Here is a 26041-nt window from a genome sequence, read left to right as displayed (position 1 = left end):
TTTATTTCTATGACTCTTGCATTTCATTATTTCTCATTTAGCAACTGAAGGCAGAAGTATGTCGGCAACCATGTTTGCTGTAGAAATAACTGGACTGGATTTAGCAATGTGCTAAAACAAGATATCCTACCATCATTGGCATTAATAAGAGACCTACAGCTTTTAAAAATGAGATGCTGGACTACCCAACCCCCCAGTATGAATAATGTATTTACCCTCTGAGAAAGTGAATTTTTCCTGGTCAAGCTTCAAGCTCATCAACTTGAGTAATGTAACACAAATCCCCTCCTCCTCATTTGTAAAAAGATCCCAACGTTCTACATTGAATCATCTTAGTTCTACTTTGATAGGATTAAAGATATAATTATATTGTCTTAATTTTTTTCTTTTTTTCTTTTTTTTTTTTTTGCTTTTTGGTTTCACTTTTCAGAAGAAAAGTAGTGATGAAATAATAAAATGAACAATTTCAAAAGCAAACTGATGTTACTTCATCTGGTTAATGTGAAAGGATTTCCCCCCAGCACATCAGAAAGTAATTTACTTAAAGGAGAGATAGTTATGATAAAACTCAATTTAAACAAGGTGGTTCAAGATTTGATAAGATATGGAAGACCTAGTTATTTATGTTAAACTCTAAATTCTCAGTTCAGTTAACCTTTCACATCATCACAATACTTTACAAGAGCTGTAGGACAATGTCAGTTGACAGCAATCACTAAGATATTTTGGAACAGTAATCTTTAAATGTTAGAATGCCTAAAGATTAAAAAAAAAAACCTAGAATCTGCTGGGTTCTTTGACTTTCTTATTTTCGACACCTCTCCTATATTCTAAGTCATTTCTTCTTTCCTTGCAGTGTCTCTCAGATTCCTGGTCTCCTCACCTCACATGCCTACTGCTTCCACTCTCATTTGGTGAGATATTCATAAAACCCTCTTTAGATCATTACACAAAAGCCTCGAAGTTGGCCTTCCTACCTAGAGTCCTTTCCTCTTCCAGTCCACCAACATCCCAGGCAGATCAAATCTTCCTAAAATACCACTTTAATTTTCTCCCATCTCCTCTCTAGGAACCATTGATTGACTACTCATTTATGCTCAGAAAGAATGCAAGTCTGCCCCTGCGTATCTGGATATCATGAAGAAGAGCCATTAATACCAGCCAGCTGTCCACCTGGTAGTCTAATGCTCCCACTTCTCACCAAGCTGACCAACTTCTACAGCTTCCCAGAGGACCGATATACCCTCTCCTCTATTCCTTTGTCCAGGCTCTTCCTCTTGCTGAAATGTCTCCCCCTCCTTCCCTCTTCACTTGATCTTTAAGGTTCACCTTCTCCTTGAAAGCTTCTTGAAAGCTCCAACCAGCCTAGTAATAGGAATCCCTTTTTTATTCCTTCCATATTTAAAGAAGATAATAACAATTACTATTATAGCCACTGCCACCATTTATTGATTCTTTCTATGCACAAGACACCCTGGTAAGCATTTATATATTAAAATAATATATATTATTTTATGTAATTCTCAGGAAAATCCTATGAGGGATGAGTAACTTGAAGATCAAAGAGTTTAATGGTCTTTCCTCTTGTCGTTGGACTGGAAGGCAAGAGAGTTGGGATTTGAAACCACAAGTGTCTGACTCCAAAACCGTTATTCTTAACACATATCAAATATTGTTTTCATGTATTTCTTTTATATGCATCACAAGGCTATCTTGCAGGCAAAGATTTTGGATATCTTCAACAAAAACCCTGTTGAGGGCTTCCCTGGTGGCACAGTGGTTAAGAATCCGCCTGCCAATGCAGGGGACACGTTCCAGCCCTGGTCTGAGAAGATCCCACATGCCACAGAGCAACTAAGCCCATGCGCCACAACTACTGAGCCCGCGTGCCACAACTACTGAAGCCTGTGCACCTAGAGCCCATGCTCCACAAGAAGAGAAGCCACCACAATGAGAAGCCCGCACACCACAATGAAGAGTAGCCCCTGCTCGCCACAACTAGAGAAAGCGCATGCACAGCAACAAAGACAGAATGCAGCCAAAAATAGAATTTAAAAAAAAAACCTGTTGATTACTAAAACACTACATGTAGTGTTATTCAAACATAGAAGCCGTATTTCTGAATCTCCTCTATTACTTCCTCCTCTTTCCTGTCATCTGTTTATCTCTGTTGTTAGCAATTAATTGGATTAGTGTGATTTTAAACAAGAGCCAAAATTAGAAATCAAATGTATTATGACGACTCTGGCCTAGAGATGTATAAAGTAGGAAGGAGACAAGTGAATATTAAAGAGCTAGGGCACAAACAAGTATAAACCGGTTCTTTCTAGTTCTTAGAAATATACTGAGCAGACAGAAAAGTGAACAGAGTAACTAGAGTCGTGTGGGTTTTTAAGACTATTTCACTACAGGGAAGTTTAAGCAGAACATGCATATGTGCATTTATACTTTATGGATGTTTTTTTAAATGTCTATGTCCAGTTAAACACAGAGTCAAGTGCAATATTAAGATGTACTGCCAGCTCAACGAGGATGCAGATGACCCCATGCCTAGCCATCCAGATCATATTTAATCATTGTATGCCTGGTGTACACCAAGCCCTGTGTTGGGTGCCTGGTGAACAGTGGTGACAGAGGCAGCCACAGACCCCACTGGAATCTAGCTATTCAGCCTCCAAAATGAACTGAAGCCCCACCCTCTGCACAAAGCCTTTCTTAGTAACCCTTATTGGAAGTGATGTCTTCTCCCTCTGAAATCTTCTAAAATTCTCTTACATCTTATAGCACTTAGCACTGTATTTAAAAGCACAGGTTTTGGAGCAAGATTACTAGGTGTGAACCCACGTCTTGCACTTACTAGCTCTGTGTTTTTGAGCAAATTACTTAATCTCTCTGTGCCTCATGAGGACAATAATAGTTCCTACCTCATCTAGTTGTTGTGAGGATTAAACGAATTAATACTATAAAGTCCTCAGAGCATTCCAGGTACACAGTAAGGACTCAATAACAGTGAGCTGTTCTTATATAATTCTCACCACCTCCCACTACCACCACCACCAGCAGCATCATTTGGCAACCGTCTTATATATTCTTGGGCATAAATTACTCTTACATGTGTTCAGGGAAACTCTTCTCATGGGTGATACATGATCTTCGTTCTATCTTCCTATTGAGACTGACACTGTCTTTTACAAGCAATACTGTTAACGGACAGCCATTGTATGCTGACACCTCCTCTGTATAGTCAAATGCAGGAAAAACCTTGCCACTCATTTCTTTAGAAGATGGAGAAAAGATCTCATTTTTTTTCTACCAGGAGAACTCTGATTTAAGTCTACAGAGACTATTTCTTTCCTATCAAAATCATAGTATGGTGCCCATTAACTCTGCAAGCAGTTTGGGCAATAAACTCTAAAAAAGATCACACTCTAAGACGGACTCAATTTTGAGAAGCAGGCGAAGAAGCAAAGAGCTTGATAAATACAATGCTACCAGTAAGAACTCAAAGAATATTCTCTATAAATGTTTAGGCAAGATGTGAGAGAAAGGATCTTAGATAAATCATTTCAAATATAGAGTCAATTGCATTGCTTTCAATCCCCTTGAAAGGAAAAACTATTATGCTTTTTAGCTGTCAGAACAAAACTCTAGAGTAATTCATAAGGCATTATATTAACACATATAAAACAAAATGAAAAACAGCTTCACAGTATGACCTTACACTTGAGCAGAATCTGGAGCAAGTGTATTGTAGGCCAGATTAATACCCAGTTTACCAGGCAAATAAATTCCACAGTGAGTCACTCTCCTGCTTATTCTGCCTATGAGGAAATCACAGCTCTAGTTTTAAATAGAGTGCAGGTATTTCAGAACAATATAGAGGCGACTCCTCCAAGCAGAGCTGCAGCTTTTTTCTTTCTTTATTAAGTTTAGGGTTTTGGGTTTTTTTTTTTTTTAAGGTTTTAGAATGCAAATAAGTTAAGACAGATTCACCAACTACAGGAGAGGTTAGAACTGCACTTAGGAAATGGGATATAAAATAGTGTTACCTGTATTTTAAGTACAATATATTGAACAATATCATACACAAAAAGGAAGTGTATTTATGACACAGGAGACAGTCGGCTGGGGCTCTTCAAAAGCAGATATTTCAGAGTTTACTTTCACACGGGTTTTCACTTTTTGACCTGCTCTTGACCTGGGTAATTCTTGCAGACCAGTGAGTTTAACAAGGCCTGGGATCTATTAAAAGCGTGGTAGCCTGCCTTTTACTGAGTAGCACGCTGATGGTTTAAAGTAAATGTTAGGGTTTGTCACAGGAACCAATTTGGTTACCGTTTGTTCTTCCTGCCCCTGCCTGCTGATATTTTTGCAAGTGTTTTCTATTCTTTAAATTCTATAAAGAAATCTGCATGCTGTTATTTTAAACTTCGGCATCTCTCTTTCTTTAATGATTCATATTTTAAAACTGGGCAGTGCCCCCGAAGTTTCCTTTGTGTACTCCTTGGTAGGACTTGAACTCATGCTGCAAGAACATGAAGCCCATTATCTTTCAGTGCAAAATAATGATTAAGTCACTCTCACATTCAACTAGGTTTTAAAATCTTGTTAATACAAGCATTGGCCTGTGCTTGATGGAAAAAACACATAAATAAATAAGATCCACATTGATTACAAAGTAAAAGAAATGATTTTTAAATGTTTCCATTTATATATCATGTTATTAATGAACTAGATGAAGGGGGCTTCAGAAATCTTGCTAGGTAGTCCTGTAAGGCTAATTAAACATAAAAGTGATTTCTTACTACTTTTTTCTAATATCAGTGAACTCAGGATCAATTTGAGAGATGAAGTTAACAGCATACCAAGTGTGTGGCAAAAAGAAAATACAAGCAAAAATTAGTTGGCTCAAGTTTGCCAAAGAACATAAGCTGCTTTTGACATGAATCTGCTTTTGACATGAATGTAGAGGGAGATTAAACCAGGCACTGGAGGAAGTCTCTTTTTCCCCCTGTGCAGCATTAACGACAAAGATTCTATGTATTTTGTAAATTCTCTGACTTATGTCTTTTTGTATACTTTCTTTTTATTTTCCTCAAACAAAGATATACAGTGCGGTATACCAATTCTTCCAAGTATTATTACCAAAAAGTATTACCACTACTTCTAAGTATTATAAATCTTTAAGTTTATCATTGCAAAATAGTCCCATTATTGTGATGACTGAACTGAAAAGAGAGGGGCGGAGGTGAAACTGAGGAGCAGTTACACACGACACTATTAATACCCATAAAACATCAAAATTACCAACACATAGGTACACGCAGTTAATATTTACCATATACATTATTCAAAATAAAATACTTATTTAAATAATGCAGAGGTCATTCTGTTGCAAAAGTGTTTGCACCTCTACTAGCATCTAAGTGCTTTATATGTATTATTTCATTTACTTCTCACATCAACCCTTTATAGTAGATATTGTTATCTTCAATTTGAGAGGAATATCCTGAAGGTCAGAGAAGTTAAGAAACTTGACCAAGGTCATAGAGTTAGCTAAGTGACAGATGGGGATTCCAGGCGCTATGTGCGTAACCACCAGACCTTATGCATTTTCCCCACACATCACCGCCTCCCGAAAGCAAAGATGGTAGAGATACGTGAAACAGAAAATACAGTTTAGAAACGTAACCTAAAACTAATGCAGGCACAACTTTTTGCCATTTTTTGTAAATTATACTGATCAGGGACTATTGAAAAGATTCTTTACTAAGTACTGATGTGAAAACGTTATTATTGTTTTATAAAGTATACAAATTTAAAATCCATTCAAAGGACGTAATCTTAGTAGCACTAATTAACTAGAAACATGGACCTTTTACTGTCATTTATAATAAAAGAAAGAAAAACATGGTGTTTGGGGAAGAAATGTGATTGGCTGGAAATTGCTCGGCAGTCACGTGATGGATGTCGGCTATGTGACAGGCTCTGTGCTACCTTCTGAGGATGCAAAATGGAAGGATGGGGCCCCTGCACGGACAATGATATCACATAAACAAATAAATACAAAGTGGTGTGAGAAGGGATTTATAGGAGATTTGAAGAAAATATACAAAGTAAGAAATGCTCAACTCTCCTTAAAATGTCAGGGAAGGCTACAAGGAGGAAGAGCGGCATCGAGGGGACATTCAGGGATGAGGGAGCCGCAAAACAGAACAAGAAGCTGGGGAAGGAATTAGCACAACTAAGAGATGGAAGCAGAGAACAGGACGACACACCAGACTCCAGTGTGATTCTCCAAAATCTCTCCATGTTGAAAACACCTGGGGAATTTTTTATAATTCTGGTGCCCAGGCCTTAGCCAGACAGACAATTAGAATATGTAAAAGTAGGAAAGTAGGAGGAGAAAAATCTATAAAGATACTAAGATACTTTTGGAAACCAGTGAGGCTAAAGATTGACTTGAAGAAATGAATCAGATATCCCATACTAAAACAGAAAGGAAACAAATATGAATAAGGCCCCATACAAGGATTATAGGAAAATACTTGAAGCATTTTATATTGCTTTTTTAAATGCACATTGTATATGCTCTTTTTATGTATGATCTATTTCATGATAAACAAGAAGAACCGAATTGTCTTGTTATTAGCTGCTATTACATATGTGATCCAGTATCAGGTCTTTCTCATTTTATTCACTCAGACTTGATTTAATTTTCACTATGAAGTCTCTTCCAGCAGGAGAAAATGCTATTTATATTAAAAACAATTAAAAGACAATTAACTCTCAGGGCATACTCCCAAAGAATACCCTGGACAATTATAAGGTTGTACCCACAAAATCCATCAATAGCCAGAGAAACTAGATTGACACTTTTTTGTGATAATGTCATGAGCATATGCCAGCTACATCCATAGGAGTAAATGCAGGGCCATGTTTACTTGAATTAAGTTATAGTAAAACATATCTATTTAGAAAGAAGTAAATTGAAAAGATACAAAGCACATCATCTTATGTATTACAAGAAACGGTAATCATAGAGCTAAAAAAATTATAACAAAGAAATGCAAAATAAGGATTAGAAGACAGGACTAACAAGTCTGCTTCTGGCAGCACTGAGAAGACAAGATAAACCATCCTTTAATAAACACTGAGCAGAAAGAGCACAACATCAATAGTAAACAGGGGTACAAATGGTGAATGATATATTCTCTGCAGACAGAACCAGAGCGATGAGGTTAAAATATGTAAGAAAAAGCAGCACATGAAGCATATCTATATTTTTTAATCTGAAGGAAAAATTAATTATGTCTAATAATTAAAGGCCAAGTAGAATAATAATCAAGAAGTCCAAAATGAAATTCTGCTGCCCTCTATTCGTAGCTAAATTGGATTTTGCAAAACAATTTTTTTTCATTTTTTTAATTGGAGGGAAGAATAACAACCAAGTCATTTTTATCTGAGGTAAATTTGGAGATGATAGAAAAGAATGTTTGACCTGATGATTTTCCAAATTTCAATTAGTATGAACATGAGGTGTGCGAGCATATCTGTAGGCAGAGTTCAGCCTGCAGCAAGGAATATGCACTTGGAAGGGACTGAACCACATCTGGTTTCATAAGTAATGCTATAATGATGAATTATAATATAAAGCAATAATGTCTAAGCTTATTTTGAAAATAAAATATTATTCACTGGAACATAAAACTAATCTCATAGAGTATAACTAAAACTATTAGAGAGACCCAAAGTTTCCCCAAAATAATAGGGAAAACTTGCTGAAAGATAAGATAATGCTTGAGCCATTAGCATATGAATTACCGACCAGAACTAAATAATGAAATTATATAGTGTTAGTCCAACATGTTTGTTCATCCATAAATTCTAATGTTTTCAGTGATTTACTCTACTTATCCAAGAAAAATAATATGAAAAGATCGAACTGAGAACAACTATGAACAACCAATTCACTTTGATATCTATATATTTTTTAATAAAAACAATGCCCAAGGCCTATTTTTTTTCAAGGAGCTCAAACCCTTTGGAAGAAGTGACAGTCTTCTTAAATTCTTAAGAGATACATGAGTTAGAATGAATAATGCCCATTTCAGAGGTAGGTAAGTGAGACCCAGTTGTACTAAGCAACCAGCTCCAAATCATATAAAACTGTCATCTGTAAAGTATATAGAAATATAAAAATATGAACTGAAAACCATATATCATTAATGAGGATTCAAGTTCCAATCTATAAAGAGATTGGAATGAGTAAACATCATCAGGCTAGGAATAGTGAGAGTAAGAAAAAAGAGCACATAAACACAATTACAAATATTTTAGCCTGCAATGTTATCATCTATAAAAGAAAAAGTTTGAAAGCAAGGATCACCAAGATGCATTTAAAGAAGAAAAATTCTGAGTCTATACAGAAGAGTAACATCCTTATCAGTGTATTTCAGAGTAAGCTGTGTTTTTGCAAGAATGCATGAAAAAACTCACATTACAAAAAGATCCAAATCAGATAGACCAGACTATGAACTGTTCAATGTCCTTCATGTCATCTTGTCAAGTATTTAACAAAACACAAATAGTAATCACAAGCTGTACACGGTACTCCTTAAAATGATCAGAGCAGGCAATAACACCCATAAACCCTTGTTTTGCTCTCTCCTCCCCAAATCACGTGTGTGCACCAGTGCCCATGCACACATGTGCTCGTGTGTGCACACACACACACACACACACAGTCTTGCCTTCTCTCTTATTAAACAAGTAAAAAATAGCTATGTCTAATGATCTCATTTTCCAACATTCAATAAAGAAACATTACAAGTATCTAATCTTGTCCACTGATCTAAATAAAACTAAAGATTCCAAAAAGTGAATTCTAAGAATCACTCATACTTCCCTGACCAGAGCATCGAATGACTCTTGGGAATACAGGAATTCTGCCAAAAAGTTTTTCCAATATGCTCCCATCTTCACTGTCATTCTTATAAATAGTTGTGGACCACAGATTTTGCTCCTCTGTTGTTAGCTCAGATTAACTCAAATACAGAGTGTGTGTGTGTGTGTGTGTGTGTTTACAATGCTGTGATTGGAGGACAGAATATTTTCTGTCATGTAAAAGCCTGTTCTGTCAAACATGCCTTTAGATAGTTAATTGGGAAATGATTTGACTCACAGTGTAGCTCTGTAAATAAGCTATGCTATGAACGATAGGGAGAGAACTGCTGATGTTAAATCCTAGAGTTAAATTCTAATTAGAATTAAATAGGGTACATTGCTTCACTTAATCACAACTTCTCCAATTATAAACCCAGATGAAAGGTGTTATTTTTATGTATTGATTATTTAGGAAATTACCCAGTTGAGTTACAAGTGTCATTATATTTTTTAAATTTTATTTCTACTATTATTCCTGAAATGCTTTGAAGTGGATTCATATTATGAACCCACTTTTCTGAGAGAGTTGACATACAAAGATGCTGGATAACTCACCAAGGATTACAATCTGAGAACTAAAATTACTGAAAACAACTTTAAAAGAATACAAGGTTATATAAACATAATAGCATTAACAGATTATAAAGAACAAAAGGTGGAGGCATGAAAAGAATACTAACTTATCTACCTCAGTGTTTCATTAAAAAAAAAACTTGAAAAACTTCTGAATGGAATATAATATGAACGTTTACAGTAAGAAAAAGCTATATATGTAAATACATATTAGGATGCTTCTATGGATTTATAAGAGGATGGAGGAAGTAAAAGTTTTCTAGAACAGACTGTTGTTGCAATAAGTTTGTTTAAATCTCTCCTGAATCACCTTATACTTAAGAAAAACTAAAACTAAAGACATTTTCTAGAGTTCATATAACCCCAGTTAGGTAAGTATCAATCCTGAAGGGCACTGTTGTATTTTCTAGACAGGGAGTTTCCACAAAAGTAGCTTTCTTAGGAAATGTTACTACAGACATTAAATTCAGCTAATCACGGTAAGATGTTCCCTTTGGCTATTTTGAATCCTATGTGATGCTTTTCCTGGAAATTTCAGTCTCGGCATGGCACTCACTCAAAATCATGAATATGGGCATCAATAGTAATGGTACAAGTAAGAATATATAAATATAGATATAAATATAGATTTAGAATACAGATTCTATAAATATAGATGTGTAAATATAGATTACAGAAGGAGTGAATAAAGCAGGAACAGGCTTACACTGATGCCCTATCCTTCCCCGGCATCTCTCCTTTCTCTTCCCTCTTGCTAACACATGGGCTCAAGCCTCTCCTATGTCACAGGGGAAAAAGCATTTTTTTAATGTTTTCCCTTTGTGCTATTATTCTATTTAATATCCTTATTAGTACAAACAATGGTTTATAATGATACAGCTGGTTTTTCACTCACCGCTCACTCTTTTAAAAAAAATATTTTATATTATATATTTTATATTACAATGCTGTGTTAGTTTCAAGTGCAGAGCAAAGTGATTCAGTTACATATATACATATATACATTCTTTTTCAGATTCATTTCCCACATAGGTTATTACAGAGTAGAGTAGCATTCCCTGCACTATACAGTAGGTCCTTGTTTATCTATTTTATATATAGTAGTGTGTATATGTTAATCCCAACCTCCTAATTTAGCCCTCCTCCCAACCTTTCCCCTTTGGTAATCACAAGTTTGTTTTGTAAGTCTGTGAGTCTATTTCTGTTTTGTAAATAAGTTCATTTGTATCATTTTTTCAGATTCCACATATAAGTGATATATGGTATTTGTCTTTGTCTGACTTAGTATGATAATCTCTAGGTCCATCCATGTTGCTGCAAATGGCATTATTTCATTCTTTTTATGGCTCAGTAATATTGTTCCATGTCTTCCATGTCTTGGCTATTGTAAATAGTGCTGCAACGAACATTGGGGTGCATGTATCATTTCGAATTATGTTTTTTTCCAGATATATGCCCAGGGTAGGCACCTACTCTTTAATAGCCATAAAAAGCTAATGGCTATTTTTCTTCCCATCATTCCATCAACCAATCATCTTTTGACTTTTTGGTCTGTTGGACATTCTTCACAGGCCACTTGAAACTCACTTGTCTTTGCTTTCATTATCCTACTTAGAATTTACCTTCCACCCTCTGGCTGATCTTTGCTGGTCCCTTTGTTGATGCTATTACCTGACCTGCCTCCAGAAGATGAATGTAACTTTAAGACAACCACCCAAATACCCTGGAAGGCTTGTGAAAACACAGACTGCTGGGTCCCAATCCCAAAGGTTTTGATTCAGCAGGTCTGGAGTGGGCCTGATCATTCACATTTCTAACAAGTTCCCAGGTGATGCTGATATATTTAGGGGACAATACATTGAAAACCACTGCCCTAAGGCTTAGTTCTACCTTTTTTTCTCTTACATACTCTTGTTCAGAACTTCATTTACCCTGATGATTTTTTTTTTCCTTGGCACGCGGGCCTCTCACTGCTGTGGCCTCTCCCGTTGCGGAGCACAGGCTCTGGACGTGCAGGCTCAGCGGCCATGGCTCACGGGCCCAGCCGCTCCGTGGCATGTGGGATCCTCCCAGACCAGGGCATGAACCCGCGTCCCCCACATCGGCAGGCGGACCCCCAACCACTGCGCCACCAGGGAAGCCCCATTACTCTGATGATTTTTAACTCCCACTTCTCATAGATAACTCTTAAACTTCTATCTCTAATCCTAAACCCCCCACTAAACTTCATTCTCACATCTCTCATTTCCATTTCCACCTGGCTGCCTTTACATCACCTTGAACTTATTATGTACTGCTTAGCTTGTCATCTTTCTTCAGAAACCAGTTCTTCCTCTGGATTTTCTCTTCCTTGCCCTGTGAGTAGGGCCATCGTGTCTTCCCAGTCATTCAGGTTCAATACTGGGAAATCATTTTTCTTCCCTTGTCTCACAACAAGTTTTATCTCTCTTGACCCCCCTTTTTTATTGTTACTTTGCCATGTCATTGCAGATATGCGTTACTTCACACCTGGACTTTGGAAATCACTTATTTTATTTTCCTGCCCCAAACACACTCCCCGCATATATAGTACTGTCAGATTAATCTTCCTCAAATACCACTTTGTAGACTTTGATAGTTTCCCACTGTCATTGGGGCACAGCTTTTCAACTGACGTGGACAATGAATGGATTACAGGTGTGCTAGCGATCCATTTCCGGAGCCCTGAGGACATCTGGGCCTCAGAGAGCCAGAGCCTGAGTCACCTCCACCTCTCATCACTTTCACACTGCCCACCCCCTCCAGCCATTTCAGGTCTTCTCCTCTTTTACCCCAAGATGATTTTTAAATGTTTTCGTATTCTACGTGTGCCATGGAAAGTTGTTGGCAACTACTGATTTATAAAATTATGTCCAAATTCCTTGATCTAGTATTAGAGATGTCAATATATATAATAAGATGCATGTCTCAGCCAAAACCAATGACACCATGTGCAGTGCCTTCCTATGAAACTGACCGACTTCATTCCACAGGTTGGATTTAACGGTATCTATTCTCTAATTTTAAAAAATACACCCCTTCCTTCAAGTTCCAGCTCAAGATACTCCCCTCAGCAATGGTGCATACAAAGTTTGCTGATCATCTACTATTTTCCAGGGTAGGTGCTGGTGGAGAATCAGAATAGGAGATAGGGTTCCGCACTGCCCACAATCCCTAACTATCGCACCTTTCCTGTACTCCAGTGGTAATTCTTAGGCACCTAGCAATAGCTTAGCTATATTGTATGTCTTCTTGTCATCGTACTCAAACATGTATTGACCATCTATCAAAAGAAAAGCATCTTTAATGAACAAATTTTTTGGCATTTCTATTATGTGTTGGTTACTGTGCCACATGGCAAGGATAGAAGCAATTTAAATGAAAGCTTAAAAGAAACAATTTTAAAGGAAGGTTAAAGGCAAAAGAGAAATTAAAATTTGCAAAACAATGTGAAAAGTGCTATAATAAGGGACTCCAGGAAAAGAATAACTATCCCTATGTTTCTTGCCAGATAAAGCAACATCTAAGCAATCAGAACAGTATTTGCATGGGCTTGTAGACTAGAAAAATGGCATAACATCTATGCTGACCCCTAAGCAGCTGTGTGTAGTTTGAGCAGAATGAGAGAGAAAGTGTGTGTGTGTGTGTGTGTGTTTATGTGTGTGTTTGGATGGCGGGTGAAGGGGTACCTGTTGGCAGGAAAGGCATTGAAGTGAGAGATGCCTTACTAAAAATGTTGGACCTTTTCTAAAGGCCATGGGAAGTTACTAAAGAGTTTTAAGCAGAGAATGACACTTAGATAAATATGACTTTTGGAAAAAGTAGCACTGTGTGCAGCATGGAAAATGGATCAGAGGGAGGAAAACTCATGGAATTAAGACAAATTCAGGGGCTATTGTTAGTATTCAGGTGAGAGATAGTGATGCCTTAATCCCAGCGCTGACTGTAAAGGTGGAGAAGAATAAAGATATTTGAAAGACATTAGGTAAAAGTCACGAGACATGATGTTTGAATATATGTATATTTGGGATGAAGTAGAGGAAAAAGTGAAAGCAATACACGAAGCACAGGTCCAGAGTTGGCCTTATTCAGTAAGAGAGCTGGGCCTGAAAAGCAGAGGGTGGACCCAGAAAGCAGCAGAGCAGCAGGAACGTCAAAGCTTCCACTTTCCCGTCACGAATGAAGTGATCACCTGAAGGCAGTGAGTGCAGAGCTGGTGTGGGGATACGTGGAGATAATCTGAGGAGGAGGGATGTGCTCCTTGGGAGAATGAGAGAGAGAATTAGAAGGACATGAACAAGATTGCCAGGAAGCCCCAAGTGTGGGCTTGGGGCTGACAGTACAGAGGCTGCCTTCCTCAGCAGTGCTCAGGGACCTGGCAGAGACAGTAGAGGATGCACCAGGTGAGGGTTCTGGTTACAAAGAAGCAGAAAACACCACCCTTACTCACCAACTTTCCATCTACGTGTATCCGTTGAAGGTAACTTTTGAATTGAAGTTAAAGGGAAAACTGTACAACATTGGTGGAAATGGGAAAAGATCCAGGAAAATGTTTTGTGGGGGAAAGTGGGACAAGGAGAGTTTAAAGAATGTTACAAAAAGGGGAAAGTTAACTCATAAGAAAAACCTCCTGGGTTTGGTGAATGTGAAGTTGCTCATGGCTTTGACAAGAGTAATTTCAGTGAGGGTGATATTCATGGATGACAGATAACACGAGGTGGGGGCAGGGGGATGGAGGAGGGAGGGTGAAATAGCCTCTGAGAGTCAAGGTCTTGTGAAAGGCAGAATAGCATATTAGATTAAAGCACAAACTATGGAGCCTGGCTGCCCGGGTTCAATTCTGACTTTATCTTTTCCACTGTTTGACCTTGGGTAAGTTACTTAACCTCCCCGTACCTCAGTTTCCTCTTCTGTGATATGTTAGTACCGTTATTATTAGTAGCATTATTATGAGGATTCAATAAGTGAACACACATCAAGCACTATAGAACTATGACATTCAAGGAGCCCCAAGCTCTCTCTATCCCTTTACATCACCAGCACCCATTCCAGGGCCACGTGCAAACAAAGTCAGTAACGCGTAACACGGTAGTGATGAACGTTGAATCATCTACTTTACTTCAGGAAAAAGAAGGAACAAATAGGGCATTCAAGCACCATTATCTATAAGATTTATGTCCTTTTCACTTGAACAATATTTTCATATTATGTTCACAAAACTTCAGTGCAGAGTACCATTCTTCCCAGTTCACAAATAAGACTGCTTGATTAGCTTATTTACCCCAGGAACCAGAATTTTGAGGCCATGATTCAACTATCAAATAAGGAAAAGATTTCCATAATAATTTATTAAAATCATACTTAACCCCAGAAGTGTATAAAATTTAGATTAAATTAAAACACTTTCATTCACAAATTTTAAAAAAGTGACCAAAATAATAGGGGTTATTTTCCCTAATAAGAAGTTCAATAGTCTGTGCATTTTGGGTCACTTTCTCTGAAAGTCTCTTGGGCTCTTCTTCTGGTGGCAACATGGCTTTCACAGCTTCTACAACACGAACTCACATAACAGGTTCAAGAAGGAAAGGAGAGGGGTTTCTTCCATGTCCCATCTAATCAGGGTAGAGGTTTTTCCTCATAAGCCTTTAGCATACTTTCTCTTATATCTCATCATACAGAAAGGGAGACCACGATCACCATTAGACCAGCCATTCCAAAAGGGAGTAGAATTATTGTAATAGTTTAGACCAACTGTGATCTACCTCACATGACTGGGCATACATTCTCTGAGTGTTCTCTGGCCTGATGTCTGAACAAAATCAGGGTACCTTTAGCCAGGAAGAAGGTGGGAAAACCATAGTGTTTGACACATAATTGATTAGGGACATAAATACTACATGCCAGACTCAAAGGTAAGTACTAGGGTTCAACAACAAACAAAACATCATTGTCATCCTTAATTTCCAAGGTCAGAATAATCTCATATTTTCTACTCTAATAGGAATATCTGTGACACCAAATAATCATAGAAGTTAATTTATATTTTACTAATTAAACATTATTTTAAAATTTTAAATGGCACACATCATTCACATTATTTTTTCCTTTGATGTCATTAATTTATTAATTAAAATTATGATGTCCTAAACCTTTCAATATAAGATCAAGCAATTTGAAAAAATTCTAAACAATTTGACATTGGATAACAATAATTTTCTTTATATTCACAAGAAAATTCCAGATAGTTTTATAATATTTTATTATTACTATAGGTAAACTTTCTCCTCTATAAATCTAAAAAAATTTTCAATGCCAAGGCTTATCTTTTATTTTTGATCATCAGAGTATAGCATAGCGCTCACTCTATAAATGATTATTGAATAAAAGAATAAATGAATGCATATCCTTTTAAATTATCTTTCTAGTTATCTTTTCTTGATCTTTTTTTCTCCTGATTTGTTTGAAGTGACTCTTTTTTTAAAGTCATTTCATTTGATCTCACTATTAGCTTTGGTTTGTTTTTGTTTTAAGCCAAGCAGCAATTCTTATATTTTGATTAAAAATGTCTATCTTATCCTTATTTTCCTGTGCCTCTACTACAGTGGCTAATAAATTTAAAACTTAAATGTACATGTGTGACAATCATGTCACCTCCCTAAATTGTATTCTTACAACAGAAAGTACACATCATCTCAAATTGATGTTTCCATCTCAACTGGCTCATTTGGCAGGGGTAACAGCTATAAATTGCCAGCAGGTCAACATAGCAAAGCATGGGTTGGGCTGACAGCACAAGACATTTCATAGGTTGTAATCTACAGCACATGCTCATTACAGGGTGCCAGGTGTAAATCAGAGGGTGTCATAGCGAAAAACAAGAAGAGGAAATCTTCCCTGCTTCTCAGGACTTGTTAGCACAAAAAGCATGATGATGCAGAACCATCTACCTTTTAGTGGAAAAGTTATGCAGGTCAGCCCAGACCTGAAAATGAATTTGTTGTTCCCACCAAGTGAGTCACTGTAAATAGGAACACTAATTTATTTAAACGAATATGCCTCAACTTCACACTGTAAAAAGCACTTCTAAAAATCTCAAGAATACATGGCTGTGCAAATTCTTCATCTAGTCTGCCACAGTTAGGAATGTATATGAGTCCATGAAAACTCTACTTGCCTGAGATATTTTTAAGCATGTGTTATTTAGAGAAAATCAATTTCCAAGTAAAAAAAACAATAAAAACAGAGAAATATGGAATATTTTTCCTTCAGATTTAGATTAATCTTTGACTTTCTCCTCATATGCATCTCACAAGATGTATGAAGTTTAAAGAGGTCTAAAGACCATTTGCTTCATGTCACTAATCTTCTCAAATATATTTCTCTTTTCGTTCTCACACATCAGTCTAAATTTCATTATCATCATCATCTCTCTCCTGAAGGAGTTCATTCTGTTCCTATTATGTATTTCATCACCTGTTCCCACTTTAAATATCCCACAGCATTCCCTACTCCTCTCTTATATAAGCCTGATGCTAACCCACCATTCTCTTGTTTACCCATCTCTAGATTTTCACTCACCAGATTTACATGCTATACCCTCCTCTGTCTCTAGAACCTACCTATCCAAACCCTTCCAGTTTTTCAAGGCTCATTTCAATGCATACTTAGTCCACAAGATCCTTCTAAATTAATAACAGTTTTGCTACAGAATAATGGTTCTAGGGTTTTTTTAATATTTAATTGAAATATCACCTTAGCCAAAATCCACATCTAGATTCTAGAATAAGAAGGTGTCAACAAGGACTTCTCTGGTGGTACAGTGGTTAAGAATCCGCCTGCCAACACAGGGGACACATGTTCAAGCCCTGGTCCAGGAAGATCCCACATGCCACAGAGCAACTAAGCCCGTGCACCACAACTACTGAGCCTGCATTCAAAAGCCCATGAGCCACAACCACTGAGCCCGTGTGCCACAACTACTGAGGCCCGTGCACCTAGAGCCCATGCTCTGTAACAAAAATAAGCCACCGCAATGAGAAGCCCGTGCACCGCAATGAGGAGTGGCCCCCTCTCGCTGCAACTAGAGAAAGCCCGCACACAGCGATGAAGACCCGCACAACCAAAATTAAATAAATAAATGAATAAATTTATGGGGGAAAAAAAAGAAGGTGTCAACAAAATCAGGTCTTGGAATATTAGGAAGAGTCATGGTACACAGGGAAAATTGTCAGTTGGGTTCAAAGTCATTACGATATTGAAGTTAATATGGGCCACTCAAATGCTCACCACCCAATCAACAATCAGCTGAGTAGAGTATCTACAGGTACCTGCTGACATGTTTAAACAGGTACATGTTTACAGCTTCTACTTCTCTGCTGTATAATCAGAGGTGTGGCCATTGGAGTGGCCACTGTGCTTCCTTTTAGAGGTTAAACAATTTCCTGAAGACTTAATGTGTGAGGCACTGTGAAGTATTTTGCATGTGTGCTTTCCTGTAATCTTCAAACCAAGCCAATGAGCAAAACACTGTTATTGCCTTCATTTTACAAATGAGAGATACATTCACTTACCAAGGCCACTCAGAAAGGAGGAGTGGAGCCAAGACTCAGGGCCAGACTCTCTGCCTGAGCCCTTCACCACTGTACTCTGCTCTGGGTTCCTATTCCTCCTCATCCTTCATATTTTTGCTACAATTGTTTGCCTCTCCTTCATCTTTTCTAAATTGACTGTTCTATTTCACAAAACATTCAGATTTGAAAGTCCTAGAATGGATCAGTTTCCAATAAAATTATCTTCTGTCATTTTACTTTGAAATATCAGGGACTAAAAACCAGGGTTGGTATTTGGAGGGAAATGATGAGTTAGGCTAAGTGCTCTTTTGTGGAAATATCCGCACTCTCATGTCAGTCCTCAGAGCATCCTTCTGACCACCCAGAGACCCTCCATGGCATACCCCTGAGCAAAGTGCTTGAGATATTTGGGTAAAGTTGGAACCTATCACACACTGGAAACACATGATCAATAATCAGAAGACCCTACAGTTGTGAGGTGCTTCATAGATGAGAGAGCATTTTTAGTCATTGCTTCAATCTTCATAGTAAGAAAATCTCTTAGAAGTTGAGAGAGGTCTGAGCTATGTCCATTTTAAAACTCCCCAGCTTATCAAAGTAAATATATCACAAACTAAGGTGATAAAACTGATACATCCTAAACATTCAACAGCACAGATTTCCACTTTGAACATGCACACAAACAATGCTGAAATATAATTGTGCTGTTTATAAAATAAGTCATGAATTTAAAAAATATATTCATGGAGTGCTATAGATGGTATGGTTTGGAAATGGGACACATGTTTGAAACTGTAGGATTAATAATGTATTCTGTAATAGAGACTGCCAGCTGTCCCCTAAAATCTGTTCTGCCCTGGTATATACAACTGATGGGATTGTAGCTGAGCAAGCCTTTTGCTATGGTCTGAATGGTTGTGCCCTCCCAAAATTCTTATGTTGAAAAGCTAATGCCCCATGGGACAGTATTTGGAGGTGGGGCCTTTGGGAAGTGATTAGGTCATGAGGGTGGAGCATTCATGAATGGGATTAGTGCCTTTATAAAAGAGACCCCCAGAGAGATCCCTCTCCCCTTCTGCCACGTGAAGACACAGCAAAAAATGTGCTATCTATGAACTGGGAAACTCTCACCAAACATCCAATCTGCTGTGCCATTATGCTAGACTTCCCAGTTTCTAGAATTGTGAGAAATGATCTGTTGTTTATAAGCTACTCACTCTGTAGTATTTTGTTATAGTAGCCCAAATGGACTAAGAGAGCTTTCCACTTACATATTTCCCATCCTCCCTCCCAATTAAAATTGACCATGTAATCAAGTTCTCTCCAGAGCAATGGGAGAGGAAATGATGCTTGCTGCATTAGGAGAAGATCTTACGACCATGAATGTACTTCATGCACTCTCTCTTTCCTTCCCACAGTTGGAACTCACTGTGATCCAGCTTCAGCCATGGAAAACCGTAGGGCGCTAGGAAATGACCAGGAAACATGATGGAAAGAACCCCGATCCCTGAATGACCCCATAGGTCAAAGCAGCGCACCTGAGACTGTTATATCAGAAAGAAAAAACAAATGTCTCTTGTCTTTTAAACACAATTATTGTTGAGTCTCTTTACTACAGACTAACATTATCCAAACTAATACATGTTCTCTGAATTCTGTCAATATATCCTTGTGACTGAGTGCAAATAATTATTTTGGAGATATCAAAAAGTTTCAATGTGAAACCTTTTGAGAAAGTGAACTCTAGATTCAATGGTCTTGCTGCCTCACCACTCACTCTTACCACAGCCCCAAAACCCATGTGATGGACCTTACAAAGTTATCCTAAAAGCTAATTATTTTTGTCTTCTTACACATAAGAGGAAGGTGCAAATCAAGACGTAACTTAACCAAGATAACCCAACCAGGTTTACAACTCAGGTACTTTGATTCCAAATCCATGGCCAAGTTCTACTCTTTGTTTCTGCCCAAATCAGGATTGTCTAGAGATCCTTGTGTGAAGACAATTTTATTGTCTAAAGTTTCTTAATAGTACAATCTGTTTTCTTTCTTTCTAATGAAAATTAGCAGAAGCAGTTATTTGAGTATTAGAGTGTGTTTTCATCTACCTTCCATTTAATGGGCAAATAATAGTTTAGACATTTAGACATGGAGAGGAGAAAAGAGAGGCCAATATTTAATAAATTGAAGACTTAGTCCATCTTAGAATAAACAATTAATCCATACTTTAATTATTAGATACATCCCTAATCTAAATACAAACCATTATCCTAAGTCAAGGACAGCATAAAAATAACAGCTATCTGAAGTAATTTTATAGGCATTAATAAGGGAAATGTTACCACAGAATAAAAAGGAGGAAACACCTTCTTCAAACTTACAAGTCCTCCCTTGTAGGTCAGGCTTACACATAATATAGGAAAGAGGCTTTTGTGTCTATATGACAAGAGACTACAATGATGATACATGAGCTGGAAATGGACATCCCATGGACCTCAAGCAGTGGAGGCTATCTCTTATGTTTCCACCCAGAAGAAAGGTCGGGACCACTGATACCTGGCCAAAGTGTGTCCAATTTCTTTTTTTTTCTTGCGGTATGCGGGCCTCTCACTGCTGTGGCCTCTCCCATTGTGGAGCACAGGCTCCGGATGCACAGGCTCAGTGGCCATGGCTCACGGGCCCAGCCGCTCCGCGGCGTGTGGGATCTTCCTGGACCAGAGCACGAACCCGTGTCCCCTGCATCAGCAGGCGGATTCTCAACCACTGCACCACCAGGGAAGCCCTGTGTCCAATTTCTTGCCCCTCAAAATCACATATGTTATTAGAAACTATAAGACTTCCTAAAATTTGTAGAAGAAATACAGATAATGGCAATATTATTCATAACTTCTACTTACATAGTCGAATATTTCAGCTTTTCCTTTGCCTCACTTTCCATCAAAAATATCAGAAATTAGATTATAACAGATATCTCTTAGAACATTGTCCTCTGTTAAAGCATTACAATCTAGTTTCTGATAATGCATGATATTACCCTAGCTAATAATATACTTGAATTTAACAGTAGACATTGTCTAAACTTCAATAAGTACCAAAAATTTCAGAAGGTGTGTCAATCTCATGGAAATATTTTAGCTGGTTGATCTTCCCAGGCATTTCCTATCATTCCATGTAGCCAATATATATCCTTTTAAATGTAGTAGTAATGTTTACAACAATACTTCCAAGCATCAATTTAAAGATAAAATATTAATGTTTCTTTTTTTACATTTGTATTTATTAGCACTTTAAAGATTTCCATTTTTTTTTCCACTTTGTCTTGTTGGCAAGTTCAACTCAGAATAGTTGTTAAGTAAAAGAAAAGCAGAATCTTTGGACTAAAATCTGATTAATAAGAAATAAATAATCTGAATTGGGAACAGGACTAGGAATTCACTGAGTGTCTATTCTGTGCCAGGCTTTATGCACAGAAGACATGCATGATTTCAGGTGATCATCAGCAAGTGCAGAAGTAATTTTTAACGCTCCATCCAGTAGATAAATGAGAATTCAGATTCAAAAGATGTCTTATTCATGGATTCTCAGACAGCAAATGGTTAAATAGGATTAGAATTTAGATCTGTTTGATTCCAAAATTCATGCTTTTTAAAAAACTTGAGGAAAAACTGATTACTTGGGTTTTTTGTAACTCATAAAAAGTTTTTTTAAATGTTGGTAGAGTCAGATATGTATCCTATAATTTCCAAGCAGGTTTTGTTCTTCTCTTTCCCCTCCACCCCCATGCCACTGCCACCTTGTTTTAAGTTCAGATAAAAAGTAGGTAGGAGCCCAGGAACAAACATACTAGAAGAGACTGGCCCCAAGAATGGCCCAAGAATGGAAGAAAATGAAAAGACATTTAGAAAAATCAATCAAGTTACAAGAGAGTTCTCAGATGAGCTCAGATTTCAAAAGGACATATGTAAGAGCTGGAAGTAAAAGCACTAAAGCAAAGACAAACAGGGAAAAAGGAGGAGCTTACATCTGTTGGATGAGTGTAACAAGGTCTTAAACCTGAATTCACTGAGGCTTAGAAGGAATTCCAGTCATCAATATGATTTTTGAAACTGTTAAAAGGAAACCCCCAAGAGGAAGCAAAATGTCAACTGTTTATGAAAGGTGTTTAATATTTTCAGAAAACAAAGAGACAAAAGACTTACCCAATGCCTGTTTTGCCTTAATCTTCTCCACTAAAGGGAGGATAGTCGGAATCACAATCCCCAGAAAAGGAGGTGCATTTAACCAGTGGTTCTTAGTTTTCCTCTGGTTACTGAGAAACTCCAATATCCACAGGGATGTTAGGTACCCAATAACCCTTTATGTTCCTTAACATTCCTCATTAATGACCTGCCTGGCACGCCCCCTTCAGTAAAGCCCACTCTGTGGCCAATCCAAAACTGCCTCACTCCTGAAAGCACAAACTCCAATAGCCTCCTCTGACCATAGACTTTGTTTTTTCAATTCCATTTGTCCCACAACACTTGTATTTTGAACTTATCAAGACCAAAAACCTCTTAACTTTATATTTAATGTATGGCCTCCCTCTCCTGGTTTTATTGCCTATGATACCAAGATCCCATACTTCCTCACCTCAACAACTCTCACCTAGCTCATAAAATTCCAACCTCGGATCCACTCAGTCTTTTTTTTTTTTTTAATTTATTTAATTTATTTATTTATTTTTGGCTGCATTGGGTCTTCATTGCTGTGTGCAGGCTTTCTCTAGTTGTGGCGAGTGGGGGCTACTCTTCATTGCAGTGTGTGGGCTTCAGTAGTTGTGGTGCACGGGCTCTGTAGTTGTGGCTCATGGGCTCTGTAGTTGTGGCTCACAGGCTCTAGAGCACAGGCTCAGTAGTTGTGGCGCACGGGCTTAGTTGCTCCGTGGCATGTGGGATCTTCCTGGACCAGGGGTCGAACCCGTGTCCCCTGCATTGGCAGGTGGATTCTCAACCACTGCACCACCAGGGAAGCCCCATTCAGTCTTATACTTTCTCCATTTCTATAATCAAGTTATTGAGCACTGCTGGAAAAAAAATCAAACAACCTTTAGGTGAATACCACTACAATTGGTGGTTTTAAATCTTAAAAAGGACTTTCAATATTTAATGGCAATTATCTTTTACATGTCTCTGGTCAGCTCTCTCTCTTCTTCTAGGATTTGAGAATTTCTTGACTCTCTTTAAATCACCTTTCATACCTTTACTCCTGTTGTATCCAGGATGACACAACCCCTCACTTCAAAGAGGAAAAAGGAGCCATGAGCAATAATCTCCCTCAAATTTGATGCCCTCCTATGTACAGTTAACTGTCTCAAGAACCATCCTTACATTATGCTCTTCCTTTTGTCCAAGTCTGCTTTCTCATGAGACCTACATCTCATCTCTGTTGTGGTAGGTAGCTGCAGCACTGGCCTCCAACGGCTCATATTTCTCAGCACCCACACATTTTCACCATGATGCTGGGCTTGGCCATGTGACTTGTTGTAGCCAATGGGACAATGGCAAACGTGATATAAACTGAGCTTTGGAAAGAGCTTGTGCATTGAAGTTTGCCTTTTCTTGCTGCTCTTGGGAAACCTAGGACGATCACTATGTGAATAATCTCAGGCTAGCCTACTTAAAAGTAGTAAAACCTTAGGCCAGCCTTAGGATGATGAAAGACACATGGCCTAGTCATTGCCCCACCTGATACTGAACCAACTCCCAGGCCTAAGAAGCCATCTTCAACCATTCCACCCAGGCAAGCTACCAGAAGACTTCAGAGATCATCTCAGCCAGCCCAAACCAAAAGAACTGCCCAGCCAACCCATAGGTTTTTGAGAAAAAATAAACATATATTGACTTAAGCCACAAAGTTTTGGGGTGATTTGTTATGTGGCAAAAGCTAATTGATCTTTTCTCCATCAGGTGTATCTTCTGACTCCTGTATGTTTCATACTCCTGTATGGCTCCTTTTCATCAGCATATGAACACCTTGAGGTACACCTTGAGGTTTCTCCCAACTTAAAACACTGCTTTTGCTTCCAAGGGCAAGCTACTTCATAACCAAACTTTTCCAAAGAGGTGTCTATCTTCCTCACTTGCTGTTCAGATCTTAACACTGATGTCTGACTTTTGCAGCCACAGCTCTAATGAAACTGCTTTTAAAGTTAGCAATGAACTTGCTAATTCCAATGAATACTTTTCAGTGTTTATTTTACTTGACACTTTTTTTGCATATGTACCTTTTCAATACTGGAGCATCTGTTTATAATAGCCTCATCCCCTTGTCCTCCTGAAAATTCCCAGTCATACTTTAGGACTCAATTCAAGTATCATTATTAATTCATTTTAGAAATTTCACAGACTACTTTCTCTGGATTACCAGAACACATAAGTAACCTTTCACTTGTCACAGATATTATTCTACCTCTTTGTTTGTTTGTCAGCCTTACGTTAGATTTTTTTGATACTTAAAGCACAGCATTTAGCATGGAGAAGGAAATCAATATGTGGTGGGTTTTTTGCTTCATTTCTTTAACAATCAACATTCAAAATCTCCCCAACAGACATAAGAAAAATGAGATTTAATAGAGATAAATGTAGTGGCATCAATTTAGTTCAAAAACATTAATTTCCAAGCATATTCTGCTAAACTTCTATTTTTGTGATAGTTTAAGTTAACAAAGACTATGGAGATTATTTGACTTTGAGCTCAAATTTATCCAAAAACATAACAGTAGATTTTTTTATGTAGTAAAAACTTAGGGGGCTTCCCTGGTGGTGCAGTGGTTAGGAATCCGCCTGCCAATTCAGGGGACTCGGGTTCCAGCCCCGGTACGGGAAGATCCCACATGCCGCAGAGCAATTAAGCCCGTGTGTCACAAGTACTGAGCCTGCGCTCTAGAGCCCACGAGCCACAACTACTGAAGCCTGTGCGCCTAGAGCCTGTGCTCCGCAACAAGAGAAGCCACCGCAATGAGAAGCCCGCGCACCGCAACGAAGAGTAGCTCTTGCATGCCGCAACTAGAGAAAGCCCGCGCGCAGAAATGAACATCCAACACAGCCAAGAATAAATAAATTTAAAAAAAAAACAGGCTAGGATGATGAAAGCAGAGTACCCCCTCTTCAGGAGAGGTTATCGTCCATTGTAAAATTACATCTGTTCACTTTCTGAAAGCCACATTTTCCGAGAGAGATCAACAGTTAGGGGTCTGAACACCATATAATTTGGGGAGAGGTGAAACAGATAGAGGACACTTATCTTGGTAAAGAGAAGACTAAGGGGAGACAAGATGGTAGTTTGGGGTTTTTTTTTGTTTCTTTGGGGGGTTTTTCGGCCATACTGCATGGCTTGCGGGATCTTAGTTCCCTGACCAGGGATCGAACTCAGGCCCCGCAGCAATGGAAGCCCAGCGTCTTAACCACTGGACCGCCAGGGAAGTCCCCATGATGGCAGTTTTTAAAATGTGAAATGCCAGTGCATGGAAGGAGGATTAAGTACCCATAACTTCAAAGAACAGAATCAGGACCCATAAGAAGATACAGAAAGGGAAATTTCCTAAAGTAGAAAGAAAAATGCTTTACCGATTAAAAATAGTTCAAGAATCAGATTGGCTGCCTCACAATGAAGGGAGCACTCACTCATCGGATACATGTCCAGGGGAGGCTAACTAGCCATCTGTCGGCCTCTGTGATCCCTTCCAGCGATGGTTGTTCCCATTTGGAAGAGTTTGTTGGCTTACAGTTCTATAGTTTAGCTGTGTCATGTAATAGCTTGTTTACAAGAGGGTTTTCGTGTCAGTATTGATGTTTTTCTTCATTTTCTACTCGTCTGACTTACTTTACCTTCTGTAGAGCAGCACTAAATCTATTTGTCTAGCACTTACGGGAGCTACACTGCAATATCTCTTTGGA

Source organism: Mesoplodon densirostris, chromosome 1, assembly GCF_025265405.1.
Source record: "Mesoplodon densirostris isolate mMesDen1 chromosome 1, mMesDen1 primary haplotype, whole genome shotgun sequence".
In the NCBI taxonomy this organism is placed as follows: domain Eukaryota; kingdom Metazoa; phylum Chordata; class Mammalia; order Artiodactyla; family Ziphiidae; genus Mesoplodon; species Mesoplodon densirostris.
The sequence above is the reverse complement of the archived record's forward strand: the minus strand, read 5'-3'. Positions refer to the sequence as shown.